The sequence below is a fragment of the Periplaneta americana genome, chromosome 14 (assembly GCF_040183065.1).
Source record: "Periplaneta americana isolate PAMFEO1 chromosome 14, P.americana_PAMFEO1_priV1, whole genome shotgun sequence".
In the NCBI taxonomy this organism is placed as follows: Eukaryota; Metazoa; Arthropoda; class Insecta; order Blattodea; family Blattidae; genus Periplaneta; species Periplaneta americana.
In genome coordinates this window covers 61,503,494-61,526,510 of record NC_091130.1, presented here as the reverse complement: position 1 = coordinate 61,526,510, position 23,017 = coordinate 61,503,494, and the positions used below count along the sequence as shown (strand labels likewise).

The following is a 23,017-nucleotide window of genomic DNA, read 5'->3' as shown; positions in this document are numbered from 1 at the left end:
TGTTTAATACAACCAACACTTAACTTTAAGGAAACTAGGTAGTGGTGCTTGTGCAATTAAAAAATTTCAATACAAAAGTTTAGTTCAGTATTTCTAGGCTTCTAGTGGTCAGAATGGAATAAATATTTCCAGGCTTATACAATCAATCATTCTGAATTAGTTTCGTATCCAAGTGCAAAAGAAAGGTCCTAACTGATAACTTGTTTTCCACCGTTGCTAAGTGTACCTGATTCTTCAGGTGCACATTACTTGCTACAGTCTTCACTCATATGCCTTGTACTTTTTAAAATTATCTAGTAATGTGTATTGTAAATTATAAAGCAAAATTTAGTTAAATATTTCACCCCTAGTGAAACAGAAAAAATACTGAATTTTGCTTAACATTTTTTACAATTTCTTTCAATGCATATATATTTTTTCTCGCGTTATGTGTGCGATATTCTTAAACACGTAGGTGTACTATGTAGAACATAGGCTGCAGAAAACACTGTAAAAGTTTCATGTAAATTGATTCAGTAGTTTCAGAAAAAAAATGCACTTAAGTTTGAAAAAAGTCAACATATGGAAAACTGCATTTTAAAAAAAGAAGAATGTATGAATTACATGCAACGCCAAATTTAAAGAGGTCATTTAGAAGGCTTAAGTTATATGCAGAAATACCCCCATAATATTTATAATGTTTTAAATAACAGTTTTATATTTTATTTTAAAATACAAAATAAAAAATCGGATTTTTGACCTCCAATCATTACCTGATTCCCTTAACCATCGTTAACACTATTTTATCTACTCAACAGCAGTTGGTAATGATTTTTCACATGTAAGACAATTTTTTATTCGCTGAAATTATTCTTTAAATTCTGTACTGTAGAGTAAGTCATGAAAAATATATAAAATCATAAACTGTTACAGTAGGCCATGATCCACATAGTACAGAAAGTTGATTAATGAAAGTTGTACTGGCTAGTATTGAATAATAATTATTATAAAGTACGGTTATAGTTCTACTGCTAAAATATGACTTTCTGTTTAGAAAAATCTCAGCAATGTGACCACCAGATGACAATATAGGAAAATGTGTGTAGTCAACTGTACACAAAATCTGAGGAGAATTCCATATTATGTAAAACTCTTTAATCAATTTCTCTGCTACAAGTCCATGTGGAAATTGTATGCAAGGTCGTCTTAAAGAAGCAATTGCTACTGAAACCTTTCTGATATATTTATTCACTGCGTATTTTGAAGCACTACTGACATCGGCTATAGTTGAAAAAAGCCAGTAGCATAGAATCTAGAGTTAATGGTAGCTGGTGAATTGGAGCAAGTCGCCTATTTCTGCTTCTAGGATATTCAAATCTGACTTCAATTTCTTATCATATTGAGATCCCACATTTTATAAATATTAAATGCATAATAGGCTAGCTCAGCATTAAATATGCAGTGAGTATGATAATCAGTTGACTTTTAAAGATTATCTTCACTAAATTAACATTCCACAGTATCTTGTAAATGTCATATTATCAGTCATACACTAAACATTCCTTAAAAAAGAGACATAACATATTATTTTCACAATTTCTGTCTGTGGTGTCATCCACCATATTTAACTATTTGTTAAATGAGATAACTGCTTGAAATCCTACATTTAAATTTCCCAAACAGTTAACAATCTGTTAAGCCAAACTAGTGTAATAACAGTGCTATAATTAGTAATCATTTGTACCCAAGAAACTTTTATTGTAAATGATTTTCTATGTTTTGTTATCATTTAACTTAATGTTTTTTTTCTTTCAAATTGTCACATAATTGTTTTTAATCATTGTTCATTGTGAATTGATTAGTAGGCCGATCTATCGAACCCTTATTTAGGGCGTCTTTTGTTGATACAAATATCTCTGTAACAATACGTGAAGAAACTGGTCACCAGTCTTTTAAAAACACAAAAGTAAGAAATGAAATTCTGCAGACTATGGTATGTGCAAGGACTAACGCACAACTTCACTTTGATCCACTGTCACAAGTTCACATCTCGCCTAGCGAATAGATATACAGGATAATGATTTGGAACACACATTCTAAAATGTATGTATTGAAATATTAGCTGCCCTAATTATACAAGGAAAAACTACTATAGTTTCCTGTAGCTACAGAAAAAATGACTGAGCCCTGATAAGACTCTTCAGACAATTGCATCAACCATTTTAAAATCTTCACTGAACATCATAAATCATCATCCCTATTCATCTTTATAATACTCAATGTATATTATTTATTTTCATTAAATTTTTATCGTTTTGATAGCTACCACATCTTGTCGAAGAATATTCTTTTTTAAAATTTCATTATATATTTTTTAACATTAATTTACATTTTCTTTTTTGTTCATTTGAATTGATTAGGATGCCGATATTTAAATCCAAGATTTGGACGGCTATCATTTCGATGATGTTCTCTCTACTGATATTTTGACTTCTAGTGTGTTGGAATTCATTAGAAATTAACGAGTACTATAATAATATAACCATCTTTAATGAAAAATGATAATTTTATTAGTGTAGGTGTTGGACGACTGAAATCATAACGTTTTTAAAATAAAATAGTTTCGGACGGATTGTTTCACACAATCTATGCAGGACGTGAATGGCACAGGTTACATGAATCATGTTAGGGTAAATTACACAAAGATCTTCAGCAACTCTCTTCATATATGCCGCGGAGTCGGTAAGCAGAAGCAATACATTGTCATATTTCACACCATTCAGCTACAAGATCTCCAAAGATTTATTACATTATTAAATTGTTACATGATTTGCAGCTGGCATTTCTTTACAGGATAGCAAGAAAAATTGCTTGGAAATGATTTCATCATTTTTAAGTACATCTACGATTACATTTCCCACTTTTCGACCACTGACATCGGTAGTTTCGTCATACTCAACCAGATTTTTTTAATTTCACATAAAGATCCAATGTTTTGTAATGTTTCATCGTAGCAGTTCGGAAGATAATTTTTCCTTAGCGTCGACTCATCAGGAGTACTTATGTTCGTATATTTAGTAAGAAACTTTCTGAGCTCGGGATTGTTCACCTTATACAGGGGAATGCAGCTGAAAGAAAGACTTTACATAAATCTGAATAATAGTCTGAGTGTTTTGGAATGTTGGAAGATGAGGATGACGTTGATTCTCCTATAAGAAATTGTCTCGACGGAACACGCGATGCAGATGCATGTGCTTACTTCCTGACATATTATGTTGTATTACTTGGGCTCGTTGGTCTGCACTTACTGATTTCGCACATGACTGGCAAAATAATATTTTTCCACCGGTGGTAAAAGTGTTTTTGAACTTTGGTACGTAGGCTACTGTTGCAGACGCTCACGTACACATTATTTCACTTTAGGCATTTTAAATTTAAACAGCTACACTTCACAAAATAAACCAACTGCTCTAGTGATCTGATTCTAACTAACAAACAGGCAAGAATATCTTACTGCATTGAGTCACTGTTTACAGAAGGAGAAAAACACGCACATTGACATAGAGGTGACTGTATCACGTAATCTCGAGATTGGATTCTGTTCTTCCCCGATTAAGCATGTGCAAGTGAATCATTCTCACCTCGAGCGATAGTGAAGTATTCGTATTGAATTCTTTCGAAATACAAATTTTTTGTTGTAAAATGTTCAAAGGGAATGAGGAAAAGTACTAAAATATGTATTTATGGAGAAAATATCGAAAATATTTATTCACATAACGTTTTTAGTCAAATACGTATTTTTATGTCAAATAAAATTTGGAATTTACGTTTGTCGGAACTCGAATGGATATTAAACTTTGTTTTAGGAATGTACACATAAGTTAAGGGGAAAAAGAAAACATTTTTTACATACAAATCCGGGTCCTACTGATTAGTGTACGGAAAAAAAAGATCCATGTGAACAGTACGAAGAGATAGGAGGAAGCCTTGACGTGATAAATGTTTACACTTATCACGTGCGCAAAGATAAGTGGCCTTCATAAACTACCCAGCTTTACTCTTTCGCAAGACGGAGCCGGTTGGTTTGTTGGTTGCTAACGCCTCCAGATACGGACGAATATCACATTTCTGGATTCTGCTAGTTTCGAGAAGAGATTAAGTTTGATGTGAACGAGAAATGGCCCGAAAATATTGCTTCGAGCTCTCTCACTTCTGGAGATACTGTAAACATAATGCGACAGAGAGACTTGTCTGGTCTACTTCTATTGTGAATGGAATCAAGCGAAGGATTTTGTCTTCAAGCATACATCCTCGGTCCCGTTTCTATTCACGAGTCTCTGATCTCATGCAAGAAATGTTTCAGAATAAGGTTCTTACCAAAATATTTGGAGCTAAGAGGGATGAAGTTACAGGTGAATGGATAAAGTTACACAACGCAGAACTGCATGCATTGTATTCTTCACCTGACATAATTAGGAACATTAAATCCAGACGTTTGAGATGGGCAGGGCATATAGCACGTATGGAAGAATTCAGAAATGCACATAGAGTGTTAGTTGGGAGGCCGGAGGGAAAAAGACCTTTGGAGAGGCCGAGACGTAGATGGGAGGATAATATTAAATGGATGTGAGGGAGATCGGACATGATGGTAGAGACTGGATTAATCTTGATCATGATAGGGACCGATGGCGGGCATATGTAAGGGCGGCAATGAACCTCCGGGTTCCTTAAAAGCCGTAAGTAAGAAGAAGCCTACAAAACAATATAACAATTTGGTATAGTATTGTTTTCCGGAGCTACACTTTTAACGTTAGTATGTTTTGTAATGTTAGCCGCTACAAGATGCTAAAAATATATATTTTTTTTTTTCGTAGAAAAAATGTATAGAACATAAATCTTCAATGAAAGTGGAGGACTTCGGATTTTCCATTCTTTGGCCGCTATACCCCCTCTTAGGGATTGAAATCGGGGAAAACGGACAAAGAAATTTCATAATCGCCATGGAAAACTCCAAAATATCAAATTGTACTTCAAGTTTGAGGACTTCGGATTTATCTATATTTAGAAGCCACCCCATGGGATGTATGGTAAACTAAAATGTTCGCGTTTTCGTATCAAAGACTCCCCCTCCAGAAAAGAACCTCTTTATCGGTCGTATTCCGGAAGCAAATATGATTGCCTTTAGAGATAGGAGGATGAAACTAGGTGAGGGAATGGTTTGTCCTTACTTAATGTAGCGACTTTTTTTCCTGATTGTGAAGGCTAAGTGTGCATACCTCCTTCGACAGAAATCACAATAATGATCTCTATCCGCAATGTAACTGAAAGGGCTACGCTATGTGGATAGTAATGAGAGTGTAACTTCTTTTAGAACTGGTGCAAGAGCAAAGGAGAGAGTCAACGGTGCGGTGTAAGGATTAGCAAGCTCGTGCCCCCCTTGGACTGATTACCTAGTTTTGCGTAACTATAAGGGTAATGTCAGGTAATCACATGGCGCACTCATCTGGCCAAAATATCATTTCGAGTAGCATCAATTTCACTGTCCAAAAAACCGCGAAATTGGTACAGCGTCTTTATTCGGAAATTCTTATTGGCAAAATGATATTTAGATACTGAATATGAACAAATTAATGCTATAATTTATAAGTGAAAGTTGGAGTACATCTTTTGAAATGATGGTCATCTGTGCTCTGAAGTATCGACAAGAATAATGGGCATGAGACTTGTTTGAAATATCGGGAAGAGGACACAATTCTCCACAAAAACTCAAGAAAACTTCAGTTGCTCTTTCTAAAAAATGTGCTTACATATTTTACAGAAAATATCATCGATTTAACCCAATATGGTTGAAAACTACAGCCCTTATGTATTATCCTTTCCCTTTGACTGTTTCGTTCACCTTTGCAGCGATGACGAATATGAGCTATTGCAGCGGTGACCAAACTGGGTATCGTGATTACATCGTGTAATCAAAGACATTCATACTAGTAAGGGGAGTTTCCTGTACATTGCTCTCTATCTCGCTCACGTACTGAAGGTAGCCTAAGCAGTGTCGGTACCATGTCGCTCTACAAACCCTCTGTCTATACGAATAGAAGCACAAGGTTTCGTACAGAATTGGAAGAGGAATTTATTCGCTGTTCTGTCGGAGAAAATGTAATATGTTGCTTTGCTCAACAGTTCAATTAGTAGTAGTATATAGAAGTGACATTACAGAGCGTTACGCTAAATACACAGGTAGAACATGTATTCTTCTTCTTCTTCTTCTTCTTCTTCTTCTTATTATTATTATTACTACTAGCCGTACCCGTGCGCTCCGCTGCACCCGTTAGAAATAAATATAAAGTAATTACATAATTAAAATAGGACATTTGATCCAGGGAACATTCGTGTTTGATAGAAGGATAAATCATTTAATATGTTACTTAATTTAAATTGCATCCAAATAATTAAAATTCGATCATTTTGGTCCAGAGACACTCATTTGGTGCAATGACAAATCCTTTAACATGTTTCTTAATTTTTATTACATGCAACCATAGTTTAATGAAGATTGATATCATTTAGATTTAATGTGTATATTTTATTTTACTTGTTATAAGTTTCCATTGAATTATGGTAATAACTTAATTTTAACCCTTGTTTTCTACGTATTCAGTAAATGGCGCTTGGCCCACTATGGTTGTGAACCCTTCAAATGACTTATATTATATTATATTATATTATATCAGAAGTTACTGTAATAACATAATAGCATTATGTCCATCTAGAGAAACTACACTTTCCAATGGTGAAATAATAATTAATTATACAAATCGGTTAATTTAGCTTCCGATATTACTTCATACAAACACAGAAACATTCTCTGTAGGCTATCTTTCATAGCTTTCGATTGTTGCTGTCCAAGGCCCCTTATAGACGAAGTCATTTGTTTTTTAATTCATTACACGGCCTTAGATGGCAGTAATTTTAATTTTAAAACTCATTTATCTCATTTAATATCAGTCCTATCAAAATTTTTCAAGCAATAAAACTTATCGGAAATTATTTTTAAAGAAACTTTTGTTATGTAACATTTTTCACAAAAATCAATAATAAGCGAGATATTTCGATTTATTTAATTTAGGCCCCCTTATAACCCCCCTTTTAAATAATGTAGTTTGAATGCCATATAGCCTAAAATCTAAGTTACAACGAACTTAATTTATATTCCAATTTTCATCGAAATCCGTTCAGCCATTATCGCGTGAAAAGGTAGCAAACATACAGACAGACAGACAGACATACAAACAAAAATTTCAAAAAAGCGATTTTCGGTTTCAGGGTGGTTAATTATATATGTTAGGACCAATTATTTTCGGAAAATCGAAAATTACCAGAAAAATTTCGGCTACAGATTTATTATTAGTATAGATTATCATTATTACTATTATTATTATTATTATTATTATTATTATTATTATTATTATTATTATTATTATCATCAGCAAGTGTTAGCATAATTCTTATAATACGTGTCTCAATATAGTACAGGCCTACATCTTCCCTTGAATGATAAAATAATTCACTATATCTCCATTTTAATTTCTTTTTTTAATCTTTTGATGACTATTACCAGTTATTTACTAGTCAATGATTTAATAATAATAATAATAATAATAATAATAATAATAATAATAATAATAAAATACTGATAGCTTTATCAGTAGCAGCATCAGTAATAATAATAATAATAATAATAATAATAATAATAATAATAATAATAATATAGAGAAAGTGATTGAATATTACGTGCTATTAAACTCCAAGAACTGAAATCAGCTTTCAATCATCGTCATGAAGAGAAAGATGACATAAATAAATGTAAGGAAGTCACCTATCTAGTGACAAACGAAATAGTAGCTCGTTCTCTTAAGCCTTCCGTCAAAGGAGAATTTTATAAAAGTGTAATGATCAAGGTGGCTGAAATAATTTGTCCAATGAGAGCTGTTAATTAGTTTTGAAAAACTACGCAATTCTCGACTAAATATCCAGAAGAGAATTCAGGAAGTTTCTGATTGTGTTCATTAAAAAAAAAAAAAATGTATACATTTTTTATTGGTTCTTGATGGCAGTAGTGACATTACTGATACAGCAAAGCTTGCTATTTTTATTCGCGGGGTTGATGAAGAACTCAATGTTAGTGCACGAACCACCACTGGTTGTAGTTTTCATACAGTGTACCTCTCCCCCGTCTCCTTACTTCTTAAACTGTCTCTCGCGTGTAATCACTGCCGTTCGAGTTTTGGTCACCGCTGTATTAGAGACACTGTTACTACCAGAACCCAATTTATCATTCTGTTCCCGTTCATTGCAGTTTTATTCGGACAATTTTCTTTATTAAAATCTAACCATTGTCAATAGTTACATGTACGGTTACCATTTGATGCATTTATGAGGACATGTCCGCTTATTAATAACGAAAATAGTCGTCCGTATACTTTTTGAAAATCCTCTAATTTGTCCGCGTTTTTCTCATTTATTCATTTTTGTTTCGTTTGATCTCATGTTGCTGTGAACTGTGAGAAGCATACTGCTGTATATTATGTGATTGTTAAATGATTAAATGCTTTTTAAGCAGATACATCCTTCATTTTGTTAACTGTAAATAGCAGTGAACTTATGAAGCAAATTATTAATTTCCATGGGTTAGACTTTGATTCTGTGAAAGACATATTTCAGTGAAAATTAATTTCCGACATTTTACATGCAAACGTATGTTTGACTATTTGTATAGTAAGTAACAAGGAATTGTTAAAGGAAATTAATTAGATTTAGTGATCAATATGCAGAAGCTACAGAATGATATAAATGACGAAGTTGGTACAAGAAGTTCGTTGGTGAGAGGAATGAATGTATCAGCATTTTCAGATTTCAGAATATGGTGACCCAAATTACATCGCAATCACTGATCACTGAAGCACACATCCGCGACGACGATCATCACAAGAAACGAACGTTGAAACTGAACGTTCACAACGGTTACTTTTAAATGTCATAAAAATTTAATTATGAAAAAATGTTGCACATTAATCATAATTTGTTAACTAATATTACACAAAAATACTGTTGAATACACTGTTAACTGAACTGTTTATTCTTTATTATTATTTCTGCTTGGTAATACTGGGTGAACAGTATAGAGCAGAACAGGTTTCACGGCCTCGCGCGGCCTTGAGTCTCCCACCTCCGCGCGCCGGACCTATTCTGCTCTCTACTGTTCACCCAGTACAACCGTTACTGTTAGATTGCAACAGTTGATGGATTTGGAATGAACTGAAAAATGTGGAACATAGACAAATGAACGGAGTCACCGTTGCATCACAATCTAGTATATACAGTCACGAAGCTTGAGTTTATGAGGGTACTAGAAACAATAGACTGTGCAGGTACTATTTCGCATTGTCTGTAATGAGGCGATAGTAGCGATTCTAGTGGTTAGCAACTATCTATGGATGCATATTTACTACGTATTGAGCTTCGTGACTGTATATACTAGACTATGGTTCACAGATCACAAGTGCAGGGGGAAAGAAAGGGAAGGAACATTGTGAATTGCGTTAATTACGAACATAATCATTGCGGCAGCTGACCTTCCCTTTGGAATTGAAATAAATATTTATGGCTTATGTCCTAGTTCATCTTTCAAACAAATTAATTATACGTTTTTAACTGAAGACTCTTCCAATTATTTGAAGGGGTGAGGCCCTTCTATTAATTTTATTGCGGAGCGACGCCCCTGTTGAGGCAGAAAGTGCTTTGTCTTCCCCTCCTAAAGTCGGCACCTATGATAATCAGATTAACTCTGTACAACGTACGACATTATTTGAAGTGTCATTCTTGTCAGCTATTCTATTATTTAGCTTTGAAATAGACCGTATTTATCTTATTCGATAAAAATACTCTCCATCATCTGCACAATAGATTTACTTCTTACTTAATTTTGAGATATGAGATAAAATTCTGATAAAAGTTAATGATTTGGTGGGTAGAATTTCACAATCAGAGTCGACTAGCTAGTACAATCTGGTACGATATGTGGGACACAATGCAGATTACACCGTGAGAATGCGATAATAATGTATGACTACTAAGAAATCGTAATATAGGCTATGTTATTTCAACACACTTAAGCAGATGTAATTTACAATAGTATTTCTAACATAAAATAATGTACATAATTGTGTGAATGTTATATTTGTACTTTTGTTTATTTTTCTTATTCACTTTTTCTTTCTGCATTTTTCTTTCTTTCTTTTTTTTTTTTTTTTGTATATCTGGTGATGTGGTAGAGAAGACCTAATGGCATTAAATAAATGAACGAACGGATAAATAAATAAATAAATAAATTGATAAATCTTTTTATAAATCTAGAAAAATGAACGAGCATTTATAAACACAGAAATATTCAAGTCATCTGAATCGGGATTCACTGAACAATTTTGAAATTCAGTTAACGGTGATGATGATTATCATCATCAGTTTCAGCTTCAGTAGCAGCATTCAGGAATAAACCTGAATGATCTTTTATGTAGGTCAGCTTAGTAAATTAGCTTAACTTTTATTAACTTTTATTAGTAATTACTTTATATAGGCCTACTTTCAAATCATTAGCATGTAACAAACATTTGGAATACTTTACTACTTTTGGTAGCATAATAAATGACAAAATAAAAAGTTGAGGTTCAAGATTAGATAAAACCTTGGGGAAGGCCTGAGTTAAAATACATTTAAACGACCTAGTGATATAGTATATCACATACTATTCTCTATTTGAAAGATATGATCAAATAAATTTCATTATACTGCTTGACAATCCAAATTTAGATACTGTAATTTAAAAAGTAAGATATCATGGTTAATCTCATCAAAAGCCTTAGACAATATGCAAGATCAGTATCAACTTGAAAACGGCGATATAGAGTCTCAGACGAATTTTATAGAAAATAATAAAGATTAGTAAAAGTTGAGTAGATCTTTAGGAGTGTTAAATGAAATTGTGAACCAAATCCAAATAGAAGAAGAGCATATGGGGCGAGTAATTAATAAAGAAAAGACTAAATGTATGAAGAACATAAGATCAAACGGATCTTCCAACAATGTTGTTTTAATAAATGGACATAATTATAATGAAGTAGATTCTTTCAAGTATTTAGGAGTATTGATTACTCAAGAAAATACTGCAGATGCGGACATGAGGCATTAAATTGCAGCAGGAAACAGACGCTTGAGAGCCCTTAATAAAACATTGAGTGCGAGATGTATAAGTAAAAAAGCAAAACTTACATTATACAAAACAGTAATAAGACCAATTGTGCTTTATGGCAGTGAAACTTGGACGCTGTCTAAGAAAATGGAACAGCAATTGATGACATGGGAGACAAAAATTTTAAGGAAAATTTATGATCCAAAATATGAAAATGGTTACTGGAGAATCAGATATAACACAGAGTTGAAAGCTTAATATAGATCTCCAGATATTGTAGTTGAAATTAAAACCCGTAGACTGGAATGATTGGGACATGTAATCAGGATGGATGATACCAGAATACCCAAAAAGGTTTTAAATTCAAAACCTGAAGGTAGACGCAATATTGGCAGACAGAAACTAAGATGGTTGGATGGAGTAGAGGATGATCTAAGGACTTTAGGAGTGAGAAGATGGAGGCAGAAGGCTGTGGAACAAAATCCTAAGAGAGACCAAGGATAGACTACAAAGGCCGTAGTGAAAAAGAAGAAGAAGAAGAAGAAGAAGTAGTAGTAGTAAAAGTTCATCTATTAGGAAAAAACTCAGGTTGATATTCACAAATATACAATATCATGTATGACCGAATATTTTATCATACAAAATTTGTTCAAATATCTTCGTCGGATAACCTAGATGTTGATAAAGCGTCGTAAAATAACCTACTAAAATAAAAAAAAATGTAAATAAATAAATAAATAAATAAAAAAATCTTTGTCGGAGCTGAGATAATGGATTCCACTATAGTTACATCAAGTCTCTTTCTTTCCTTCGTTAGACAGTCTTACTGAAAAAATGCGTTTTACATTAGAATTATGGGTTGGAATGCTAAACATAAATTAACATAGCTATACAGTATTAATCAGTTCACCAGATTGGTGATTGAATTAAATTTTCTGAAGAATGCCAATTCATTTTTCAAGGCAGATTGTTGCTTCAATCGACTGAATTACTTTTAAGTTGTGATTCTAGAATTTTTGTTAACATTCAGTGACTGAACAATTCATTGTCATTCATATCTAATCTCGCTATTTGTAGGACCACTGTTTTATTTGGCCATTGCTAAAAGTAAAATTCATTTTTGGCATTTGTATACACTCATATTATGTCACCTAAGTAGCAGAAAATAATAAAATAAAGCATAGGTCTAAAAATAATAAATGTGAACACGTGCAAGTGCACTGAAAACAAGAAGCTTGACTATTTTTCACACTATTCCTCTTCTTACGTCTTGCTATAATTGATCATAGAGAAGTATCGATTATCCTTCTAAGAAAGATCGACTGAGATCAATATACTTCTTTTTAGATCGATTCGAGGTAGACAAAATTATCATAGTCGACATTTGCTTTTTTCAATTTCGTTCCCTCAATAACAAAAAAATCATTTTTAAACCGTTAATAGGCAAGTACAGGACAAATACATGTCCTGCACAAACTTCTACAGGATATCAAAACAGATCGAGATAAGCAGGTCAATCCTTTGGAAACAGAATTATGGCAATCCTACCCACAGAAAAAAAATAAAAATGCATGACTTTTCGAGGCGTAGTTGTTGACAACAGAAGAATTAGCAGAAGGAACTAACAATAAAACCGAATGAACATTCAGTATAAGAGAACATCAACATTTTAAGGATGCGTCCAGAAATTTGACAATAATGTATCGCTAGCCTCCAGATTACCATGGTAATAGTAGATCTAATAGTTTAGATTTGATTATCTGTTTAGTTACTGCACTATAAATGTTTTTTTTTATTTAACACCTGCCACATTTACAATCTGTCTACAATAGACAATAAGCAAATATTATAAAAGAATATTACATGAGTGGAGATGTTATCCCATGACAACACTCCAAAAGAAAAATAATAATGTTTCAAATAGCTGTAGTAAAAATGAATGGAAGGTCAAGAGCATTGGTCCTTTTAAGTCTTCTTATTGTTTGACTATTATCCAGCAAATTTAATGCATTATGATTGGGATGTTGATTTAATCGGTGCAGATATTTTTTACTGAACTTAGAGATTTCTTCTTTCACAGTTGAAATGTTTAGGTCACGATGAATGACATCATTACGGACATACCATGGTGCAGTGACAATGGAACGTAAAGTTTTAGACTGATACCTCTGCAGTATTTCAATGTTTGAGTTGCTAGCAGTTCTCAACAGTTGGATGCCGTATGTCCGGATTGGTTTTAGTACGACTTTATAAACAAGAAGTTTATTTTCTAATGACAGTTTTGACTTAGGTCCCAATAACCAATAGATTTTTGATGTTTTAAAATTTAATTCTTTACGTTTAGTTTCAATATGTTTACGCCATGTTAATCGGCGATCTAAATGCATACCTAAATATTTAAATCGTCTGCTTCGGGAAGTTCTTTGTTGTAAAGTTTACAGGAGGACAGTTTTCAGTTCTGGTTCCAAAAGTAACAGCATTATAAATGGACACGAATTTCCTAGGTATCATTCAGAAATTTTAACTAACCCCATTTATTCTGTAAACATAATTTCACTTTTTTTATATATTTACTACATTACGTTTTCGGAAAGCGCAATAACGTTCCTAATACACAGTCGCGTAGGCGGGGGGGGGGCTCATCGTGCTGATGTCGCACTCATGTTTTCAAGAAATATTTAAAATTATATTATTTATTTAAACCACGAAGAACAATCCATTGGCGCTGAAAGTGCGACACTGAAAGAATATATTGTTTGACTGTTTCTACCGGCAATGACCATATTTAGAATAACAAATTCTTTATGTTTCTGCTGACAAATTGTTTTAAATTGGACGGAAATTCTCAAAGACATTATGAATCTACCGTTCTCAACACAATAGCTAGATTTAATTTTATTTAAGATAGGCATTTGTTCATTCACTCTGAAACGATGGAGAATGGATTTTGCTTTATAACAACTTATGAAGAGTCTAAAATTGATTTCAAATGTCATAGTTTTAAACAATAATACTTATTGTATTTAAATATGTTGCATGTAGTTGTAGACAAATTTGCCAAGTGATGTTCCCAAAACTTGCACTTTCCACCATCTTAAATTCCTGACTACGTCATTGCTGATACATTATCGTGGCATTCTGGAATTGTTTGTAACAGTTGCCAGTGGAAAAATATTACTAGCCTAATAATTATTGCTGAATGTTCCTACATAATACAGATTAGTGTCCTGCATTACAGGAGCTATGTTCGGTTAAGTTTGTCGAGTATGATGAAGTTCGAGATTCGCCGATGTTCGCTCTTCAGAAGGCAGACTGTCATGCTTGCATCCCCTTTGATATAAGAATATTCGCTGTCCTCCACTCCCATCCCTTCACAATTTAACCGCTGAAGGATTTTATCACAGATCTTGCCATTAGTTTTCATATCGTCGTTGTTCCTGCAATAACTCCTATGTGACATATTAATCGATTTTCAGATTTTTGCTCTATTAAGTAACTTAAATAGTGCTACAGCAAATAATAAAATCTCCTGTATGTAATTATATTTCTTTGTTTCGAAAATGCAAGAATTCACAGTCTCCTATGTACGGCTGCCATAGGATGAATAGACCAGAGTGGACCAATGCCATAAAGATGTCCACAAACATCGTAGCAGTGCGATCTGTGCCAGGTCGTTCCTTACAAGATCGAAAACTATCGTCACCCAGGATGCAGCGAAGTAGAAACCCTTGGGTATGTTTTGGGTTATTGCCCTAAAGGAGAACTACTGAGGAACAATCGCCACCATAAAGTGAGAAGCTCCATCGCAACCACTCTTCGGAAGGCAAAGTGGGAGGTTTACGAAGAAGTGCACTGCTTGGCTGAGAATGGATCAACGAGAAGAGCAGACATTGTAGCCATCGATCGCCGGAATCAAAGAAGCCTCATTCTTGACCCCACTGTCCGTTTTGAGAAGCATGATCAACAAGCCAATAACGTTAACGATGAAAAGAAGTCTATTTACAATCCATGTTTTCCTCACTTCAGTGAAAGGACTTCTTTTTGGCGCTAGGGGAACTTCATTTAAGTTAACCAAAACCATTCTCCTTTCTCTTAAATTTTCTAATGAGAACATTAACAAAATTTATCTAATGGTATTGAAAGATTCATTATCCATTTTACAAAATCACTTGTATAATACCATGTAATATTTTTTTTTTACTTCATTTCATTAATCTTCAATGTACTTTCATCTCATGTTTCTCCGAAATCAAATTGTACTTTATTTTGAAATTTATCATTGATCCGTATTCTCTCCGCAATCATATTGTATTTTTAATTTAACCTCTGCTTTGTATTCTGGATCCTAGTAGCCAGCCGTAGATGTCGGCCAGAATTTGTGTTGTGTGTTTTCTCTTCCTACTGAAAATTTTTACATTTTGCACATAGGAACAACGACGATATGAAATAAGAAGTTTGTAACGTCTTCGTTGCCTCTCTCGTGTTCAAACTTTGCAGGACACTAATACGTATTACATAAATGTAAAAGCTAAATATATTACAAATGAAGTCAAAACTTACCATTCTGAAAGTCTGTTTAGGCCCAGTGACGAGATGCTGCGTAGTAAACGTTGCGAACAATCCTGCAAAGAGAAGCAAACATCCAGTCACATCGCTGACGAGGCTACGGCACCGGAATACAGAACAGTCTGAACTACACTGCAGGGACGAACGCTGATTACACCTCCAAACAAGAGTTATCTCTCGTCTTATCTGCATTGCTTTACAGAATGCAACACGCAGTACAGGGCTACAGATAAGGTAGCAGTCGCATAAAAACATCAGAGCACTAAACTACCTCGCATGCAGGTCGAGTACACCCCGCTCAGAAACGCTGTACACACTCCCACTAAAGCGAGGTTATGAGTCGTAATTAAATTGTTAATGTGGGATAGCACCACAATGCTGCTGCTGCTTCCTGTTTCCTTGTCGGTATCTATGCAAGCCCGGAGTTCCCTTGCATTCTGTTATCGCTGTTTCCTTCTCATGTGAAGACAGACGCAACAGACACATAAAACAGCTCTCATAAGAGCAATAAAGACCCGCAATTAACCGCAGATAGCCTACAGTACATTTGTGCATTGCGCACCGCTGGCCATACAACTACATCGTCTGCTTTCCATAATCGAGGAAGCAGAGTTGAAATTTCGGCGAGTCCATCTGGACAATGCTGAACAAATTAACAGAGTGATAAGGAACGTTTCTCGTAACATTTGACCATTTCTCTACACCAGGTCGTACAAGACAAGAAAGAAAATAGATGAGGGGGAGGTTGGAGGGAAGAGAAAGAAACTGTTTTAGACGAACAAAAAGAGAAGTCATATAGGAGGAGAAATGACAATAATAAGGACGAAGAGGACGATAATTATGAGGAAAATGGAAAAGAGGTGAGGTATGAAGTTGAAAAGGAGCAGGAGAAATCGAGAAAAAGATTTGAAAATAGTCTATCAGCTGCTTGTCTATGCGGATGACGTGAATATGTTAGGAGAAAATCCACAAACGATTAGGAAAAATACGGGAATTTTACTTAAAGCAAGTAAAGAGATAGGTCTGGAAGTAAATTCCGAAAAGACAAAGTATATGATTATGTCTCGTGACCAGAATATTGTACGAAATGGAAATATAAAAATTGGAAATTTATTCTTTGAAGAGGTGGAAAAATTCAAATATATGGGACCAACAGTAACAAATATAAATGATACTCGGGAGGAAATTAAACACAGAATAAATATGGGAAATCCGTATTATTATTCGGTTCAGAAGCTTTTACCATCCAGTCTGCTGTCAAAAAATCTGATAGAATTTATAAAACAGTTATATTATTGGTTGTTCTTTATGGTTGTGAAACTTGAACTCTCACTTTGAGAGAAGAACATAGGCTAAGGGTGTTTGAGAATAAGGTGCTCAGGAAAATATTTGGGGCTAAGAGGGATGAAGTTACACAAGAATGGAGAAAGTTACATAACACAGAACTGCACGCATTGTATTCTTCACCTGACATAATAAGAAACATTAAATCCAGACGTTTGAGATGGGCAGGGCATGTAGCATGTATGGGCGAATCCAGAAATGCATATAGTGTGTTAGTTGGGAGGCCGGAGGGAAAAAGATCTTTGGTGAGGCCGAGACGTAGATGGGAAGATAATATTAAAATGGATTGCAGGGAGGTGGGATATGATGGTAGAGACTGGATTAATCTTGCTCAGGATAGGGACCAATGGCGGGCTTATGTGAGGGCGGCAAAGACCTCCGGGTTCCTTAAAAGTCAGTAAGTAAGTAAGTAAGATTTGGCAATACTGTATAAAACAGAATGAGCGTGACAAAGTGAAGGAAGATGAGCCAGTGGAAGATCATATTGGCGAATTGAGAGATCAAAAAGGTGGAAACGAGTATGGAACAGTGCAAAAGGAGGATGAGGAATTGGAAGAAAGAAGGGAAAGTGGAAGTGAAGTATGACAAATAGTTTTAGAAATGAGAAGAATATACGATAGAGAGCGACAAGAAAGAGGACAAATGATAGGAGGATAACGAGAATGAGAGAGGGAAGAAAATAATAAATTTGAGGAACATGAAGATGTGAATGAGAAAGGAGAATAATAAATAGGGCGATAGGAAGAAAAGAGGTGGAGAAGAATAGGAAAATACGCATAACGATAAAAAGAAGACAATAAAAAGGAGGGATATGAGAACGAGGATGAGAAGATAAATGAGGGAAACGTAATATAAGAAAGGCGAGATGAAGTTAAAGAAAAAGAGACTGAGAAGAAAGACGACGAGATAGCGGAGAAGGCGATGAAAGCGTGGTAAAGAGAGAAATGATGCGATGGATGGAAAGAGAAACAAGAAAGAAGAGTGAAAGAAGAAAACGAATATGAAGGAGGAAGAGCATGAGAAGTCAGCGAAAAAGACGACAACATGATAATCAGAAGAAGATGAGGAGGTAGATGGAAAGGAAAATGATAAAGAAGAGTAATAGAAGAAGGACGATACGAAGAATAAAATGGAAAGATAACAATAAAGAGATTACACATGGAGGAGGAAAGGATACAGAAGAGAAAATCGAGATGCAGAATGAGAAAAAGAACTATAGGGAAACAGAAATAAAATAACTCCATTCCAGTTTAATAGTATAAGGGTGCAGAATTTTTCTCTCAATGAGGAGCAAGACCAAAAATGCAGGAACCAGCAAGGATCGCAGCAACCTGATTTCTATCAATAAAATCGAGTTGCTACTTGGCACTGGCCTCAGTATTATTTTTCCTAAACATTTAAACTACCAAAAATGTTAATGAGATGTACTAGGTATTAAGTTAAACACGGTACACACTAGTGTCAGCTACATTTTACGCAGTGCAATGTAATATTCAAAATGAACTTTCAATCTTACATAATAATGGAATATTTCTTGCAGTAGCCTACATTTACGAGCAGGAGAAGAAAGAAAAAAACCAGAAAACTAGAAAACTTTTGGGCCGAAACTTAGGCGCCAGTAGCAAAAACATAGTCACAGTGGCAGACTGGCGCTCGGGATTTCTGCACCTCTGTTAATTGTAGAGTCTGTGGGCGGCCAAAAGGCATGATAGCACCGACTCACCTGAGTAGCGCTGCTTAGGTGCAGTCTTAGAAAAAAAAATGACCGGCTGCCATACGCGAAGTTCTCTTCGGAAGACTTCGGTTGATTTCGTGAGAGTTTAGGTTTACACGTGTACGACGCAGCTCTGCTTTTCCTTTGTTTTGTTTGTTTATTGCTTCTGTTTATAGGCCAAGTGTTATGAATAATATATAACGAAGATAATATATTCAAGGAGTAAATTAGGTGCAAAATAAACATCATTTCCTTAATCGTGTGAACCGGGCACTGCCCCAAGTGCACCTAGACAAATTCACGCTACAGGGAAGCGGTCATTTTTTGTCTAAGACTGAAAATGACCTGGGGAAAAAGGGTTGTAAAGGGTGTAGTTGTAGGTACAAGTGATGGATTATTAATACGCTAAACATCATTGAGGATTTATTGTATATTCATTATGTACAAAATCAAAATTAAGTATTTAATTACATCAAAATTAGTTAAATATACACCTATGTTCGAGTAGTACGATAATTACTATAAATCATTAAACATATTCAAAATAAGTTAGTAGTACGTAATTATGAATAACAGAGAGTTGCAAATGAATTTAAATCAAATGCATACTGTCCAAAAGGTGATTCGCGAATCGCTCTGTAGTCACTATGCAACCTGCAATGTAACCCCCTCCATTCGCCCTCCTCCCCCGTAAGGCATCCAGACTGCCATAGCGTGTGCTCGATACAGTAAACAATGCAGTGGCGGGCGTACCGGACATACAGCGTATTCCGAATCTCACCGGACCGGTGGACAACAATGACGTCACGCTGCAGCGAAATAAGAACAAAACTGCTGGAAGGTTCGATGGCTATCATGGGGCTGTACAAGTTGTTGTCTGTGCTACGCTAGCAAGATTTTGCGAAATTTCTGTACTGTCATCTGGTTCAAAGAAAAGAGAGCATAAACAATTTATTTCTTGAACCGGTAGTAATAACTGGTCCGTTGACATATTCGCTCATAAGCCATTAACATATTGTTTTTACGTTGTGCTCATTACAAACAATACAGCAGAACACACCGCCATGACACAACAACACACGATGGCATTCGTCTGCTAATTCCCGCCCTACACAAGAACCAACCAGATTCACTGATGCCGGCTGATGGAGAATGCCACCACCTCTGCAAGCTGATGGAACTGGTGCGACACCGGTGGAGCATCAGTGACGTCATCATTGAAATTCGGAACACCGTGATGCCATCTGGGGCCTGTTGCTCAAAAATACTAGTTTAGTAGCTCACCAGTTACTAGTTACCACAGTATATTTCACCAGCTCTAGTAGATTCTGTTTCTCAAACTATTTTACCAGTCTAGTAACTTGTGACAATTTTTCAGTAGTCACGTGATCTCTTTCACTAGTCAGCTGATTGAGTTCATTTGTTTATAGTCATTGGTAGGTATTGTTATTTGAGGTTTGGAAGGCTATCTTTTTTGTGTTTTGGTTTTGATTTCTCTTTTCGGTTAAAATTCCATCAATGGAAAGCAAATTAACTATACTCAATATGATTAATGAATCAAAGAATATACTATTCGGTGCTTTTTCAAGCACAATAAGAAAAAATTATAAAGTAAACGAATGGACAAAAAATGTTGTAATGTGTGACGCTGTGAAACTGATACTTCAGAACAAAGATTATGCATACGTTAGGGACATTTACTGACCCAACATTAAGAAAGCAACTTTGATGAGTACCAATTCAAGCTCACAGTATCATCACAGTCTAGTATATACAGTCACGAAGCTTGAGTTGTGAGGGTGCTAGGAACAATAGACTGAGCCGGTACTATTTCGCATTGTATGTAATGAGGCGATATTAGCGATCCTAGTGGTTAGCAACTATCTATGGATGCATATTTACTACCTATTTACCTTCGTGACTGTATATACTAGACTGTGGTATCACAGTCTACTATATACATTCACGAAGCTTGAGTTTTGAGGATGCTAGAAACAATAGACTGTGACGGTACTATTTTGCATTGCCTGTAATAAGGCGATATTAGCGATCCTAGTGGTGAGCAACTATCTAATGTTTGCATATTTACTACGTATTGAGCTTCGTGACTGTATATACTAGACTGTGGTGGTATCATAATATAAACATATTATGTAGTTAGTGGATCTACTGCCGACATGAATGCCACTTATAACTTAATGAAAAATTCGCTGATTTTTCTTTTCAGTTTTATATTTGATATATTAATAAATTAGTGTCGTTTTATATTTAATTTGTAGGCTAAAGTTGATAATGCCAGAAGAACTGGTAGTGAAGGAGGAAAGCCAGCAAAATTCACTGCAGTTGATGAATTGGTATTAGATTATTAGGAAAATATTCTACATGTGTTGCTGGTCTAGGACAGAAAGACCCTGATGGCATTGGAAAATAATCAACATCCCAATTTGTAGAGCAATTTGTATTTGAAGCTTTGCTGATAATGCATGACTTCTATTATATGTCTTGTTATGGCAGGTTCCACTACATTTAACAACTCTCCAAGCTTTTCAAAATTCAAATTATGGTTTATTTAATGATGCTCGCAACTGCAGAGGTTATATCAGCGTCACCGGTGTGCCGGAATTTTGTCCCGCAGAAGTTCTTTTACATGCCAGTAAATCTACTGACATGAGCCTGATGCATTTAAACACACTTAAATGCCATCGACCTAGCTCGGGATCGAACCCGCAATCTCGAGTATAGAAGGCCAGCGCTATACCAAGTACGCTACCGAGGCTGACTCCAAGCTTTTCAGCACTTTATCTAAACTGTTTATTATATTTAAATAAATGCTCCCGTAAAGGTATAATAATTGCTCTTTCTTGATATTGTTTTAGCTCTTCTCACAACAACTTCATCACTTCAATCGGAATCACTAAACCACATGTATTAAAAAAATAAATACAATATTTTGTTTTGACTATCTGAGAAAGGTTATCACTGGTAACTGATACTATAGAAATCACCAGTCTTTGGAGTCTTGTAGGAATATTCCTGTGGAATACTAGTATAATCAACTAGATTAGCATTTTGAGAAACAGAATCACTTATGAATTGGTGAACTGGTAACTACTACTTTACCCTTGTAGTTTCTAGAAACACAGACTTGTAAAATAAACTAATATTACTACTGTACAGACTAGTATTACTAGTCCATGAGTTTTGAGAAACAGGCCCCAGATTGCTCAGCACTGCGATTCGGAATACGATGATATGGGGTGTTTACGAATATGTCTGTCCAAGCCTTCGACCTCCAAAAGAAGAGGATTTAATGTAGAGTGGGAACAATGTTTTTTGTTGTGAAGATGGTGATGATATAAAATGTCTTATATGTTCAAAGACAATTTCCGGCATGTTTCGAGGGAATGTACATCACTATGTTGCATAGCATTCTTAATCCTATGCTGAGTTGAAATGTATTATTGATTATTATAAATATTAGGCCTATTATATTAGCGTTATTGGATATTACATTATTATTATTATTATTATTATTATTATTATTATTATTATTATTATTATTATTATTATTACGCATATTCCCTCATTATTCCAAGAGTAGATCGGGCAAAAGAATTGAGTAACCTGTTAAATAAACATGCTCTGCATATTGACGTTCCTGCATTTGACATGACAGAAAAAGAAGACTTGTTAGTTAGGCCTACACTATGTCATGGGAGATAGCCAAATGTCTCAACTCATTTCAGTAAGGGAAGTTTGTAAAAACATGCATGGTTAAGTTTCAGAAATTTTGTGCCCCAAAGAATTGCAACACTTTCGCAATTTACTCCTTTGTCGACAAATTGAAATCATATTATCTAATGACATATCTAGGCAGATTGATGCTATCCAATTCATAACTTTGTACATTTTTGTCTCGCTTGTAATGAAAGCGATGATTTGACAGATACAGCTCCGTTATCTGTATTTATACGCGGTGTTGACAAACAGCTTAATGTTGAGGAATATTAATTAGACCTGATTTCTTTAAAAAGTAACACCACTGGAGAAGAAATATTCAATGGCCTTTGCTCGTGCGTACATAAACATAATTTGAGGAGCTTGGTATCAAAGTTGGACAAGTCCACTTTTGCTTTTTTTTTTACAGGAGAGACGAAAAACTAGATTCT

At 34.8% G+C, this 23,017-nt stretch overlaps 1 protein-coding gene across 1 annotated transcript in view; it reads right to left on the bottom strand.

The window, feature by feature from the left end:
* The window catches only part of LOC138713359 (uncharacterized), a 467,222-nt gene that overhangs the window by 275,127 nt on the left and 169,078 nt on the right, over positions 1 to 23,017 (bottom strand). The window contains exon 2 of the mRNA XM_069845391.1: positions 15,785 to 15,846. The gene's annotated coding sequence lies outside the window, so the exon portion shown is untranslated. The remainder of the gene's footprint in view (positions 1 to 15,784; positions 15,847 to 23,017) is intronic.